Raw genomic sequence first — 2,593 nt, forward strand, 5'->3', positions numbered from 1 at the left:
GTGGGTGGTGGGGGACGTTACCGTCTTTTGTGCTCATTTTCTTTGGGAGGAAGCAATAAAGCAATAAAAGGCTTGGCAGTTGAGTCTCCCTGCACTGCAGTGTGAAACACAGGGCCCAGTGACAGATTCATAACCACTAACGAGAGCTAGGCCTGTGTGTGTGTGTGTGTGTGTGTGTGTGTGTGTGTGTGTGTGTGTGTGTGTGTGTGTGTGTGTGTGTGTGTGTGTGTGTGTCTGTGTGTGTGTGTGTGTGTGTGTGTGTGTGTGTGTGTGTGTGTGTGTGTGTGTGTGTGTGTGTGTGGATATATCCCTTGATTTTGTGACTGAAAGCAATTTCTCTGTGGTAGGACAGAGCAGGCAACGCAATCAGAGGAACTGTCTGACGGTGGCCAGCAGCGTTCATCTGAAATTCTCTCTCATACACTTCTATATATTTGTTTAGATTTTTTTGTCAGAAATATTGAGAAATTGCGTTTTGAGTTAATATAAAGAAATGAAATATTCACCAGAAACCCACCCATTATTGTGGAAGTCATAAATGAACACAGGAATGACCCTGAAAAGTGGTCTTTAATATGGAAGAGGGTTGAAAGACCCTAGGCTTTACCAATGCACTATGGTTATTTCTGTCAATACCTTTATTGCATTCATATTCTCTCTATGCTGTGATATATATGCTGTAAATATTTTAAGAAGTTATAAAGGCACATTTGTTTACACTCGTTTGGTTTCCCCACAAAGATTATTTTGCCTTCATAAATTGTAAATGATTGATGTTTTAATATGGCTTCACCATAGCTTTTGAGGATACTTCAAAACCCTCAGTCTCAGGAAACAGACACTACTGCAGGTAGCTAATACTCTTCATTTATTGTTTCCTCTATTAGTTCTGCTGTAATCTCTCCTTTCCACTCCGGCCCATATTCCAATGAGACCTTTGGCCTGAGGGGCCTGTTGGAGTAGAGGAGTAGAGGAAGAGGAGGGCGGTGGGCTGCGATAACAGGACCCACATGTATCGGCATAGTCTCTCACTCCACTACGCTGGCCAATAGAGACTGAGCAGGTCAGAGGTCAGGGCATCACATTAGTCAGGCATAATTTGGTGGTTTTGACTGATGCCAGGGTTGGGGTACTGGATAAAGCATTGGACTCTGCTGGACCTATGGGCTAAGATCTGAGTAATGGTTACAGTAATGCACATACCCCTGTTATGATGCTGATCCCCATTATCCTGTGATGCTGTTGATACAACACATTACTTTGAACCTGAAGGTGATGGTTGAGTGTAGAGAGCACTAGAACCTGGGACCCGTGTATTGGGATGGTCTCCCAAGGTCTGTATTCTCTGAGTAACATACGACACGGCAGCACTCTATCACCCCCACTGTGACCCTGGATCATGGACAGGAGTTCAAAGATATGTGCAGCCTCCCCATCAACCTAAGAACCTCTCCCATCACCCCCGCCTCCCCCCTTCTTCTCACCTCCTGCGCTGGCATCTGTCTTCTGTCCATATATCAGAGGTGAGTGTTGGCCGTAAAGGGGATTACTTCGAGGGGAGTATGTGCATCGATTTCCACCATTAAACAGGATTCAGGTGCTGCTGCCTCTCCTGCACTCTATAGGCAACCTGTGAGTAATGGATATCCCCTGCCTCTGTCTCTCTCTCTCTCTCTCTGCCTCTCTCTCTCTCTCTCTCTCTCTCTCTCTGCCTCTCTCTCTCTCTCTCTCTCTCTCTCTCTGCCTCTCTCTCTCTCTCTCTCTCTGCCTCTCTCTCTCTCTCTCTCTCGCTCATCTGCAGTCTGGAGACACACAGACACATACACAAAGAAAGAAATATACTGTACACACACGTTGCGCGATCAAGAATGTGCATGGACGCACACAAGCATACACACACACACACACATACACACACACATGTGCGCTCGCACACTTATATGCACTTTCCTTTAGTTATCTGCAGTCTGGAGGTACTCAGGAGACTTTTATACATGGGAGACTTGTAATCAGGGGGGAGGATTGTTGGACCATGACCCACCAAGAGATGGATCATTCAGCCTCAACTCTACTCTCCAATACCCCCCCTGTCCGTTTCTACTGAACACATACCTGTCCTTTTCTACTGAACCCCCCCGTCCTTTTCTACTGAAATCCCCTGTCCTTTTCTACTGAACCCCCCTGTCCTTTTCTACTGAACCCCCCCCGTCCTTTTCTACTGAACCCCCCTGTCCTTTTCTACTGAACCCCCCTGTCCTTTTCTACTGAAAACCCCTGTCCTTTTCTACTGAACCTCCCTGTCCTTTTCTACTGAACCCCCCTGTCCTTTTCTACTGAAAACCCCCGTCCTTTTCTACTGAACCTCCCTGTCCTTTTCTACTAAACCCCCCTGCCCTTTTCTACTGAACCCCCCCCTGTCCTTTTCTACTGAAACCCCCTGTCCTTTTCTACTGAACCCCCCTGTCCTTTTCTACTGAACCCCCCCTGTCCTTTTCTACTGAACCCCCCTGTCCTTTTCTACTGAAAACCCCTGTCCTTTTCTACTGAACCTCCCTGTCCTTTTCTACTAAACCCCCCTGTCCTTTTCTACTGA

Source organism: Salmo trutta, chromosome 22 (assembly GCF_901001165.1).
Source record: "Salmo trutta chromosome 22, fSalTru1.1, whole genome shotgun sequence".
NCBI classification, from domain to species: domain Eukaryota; kingdom Metazoa; phylum Chordata; class Actinopteri; order Salmoniformes; family Salmonidae; genus Salmo; species Salmo trutta.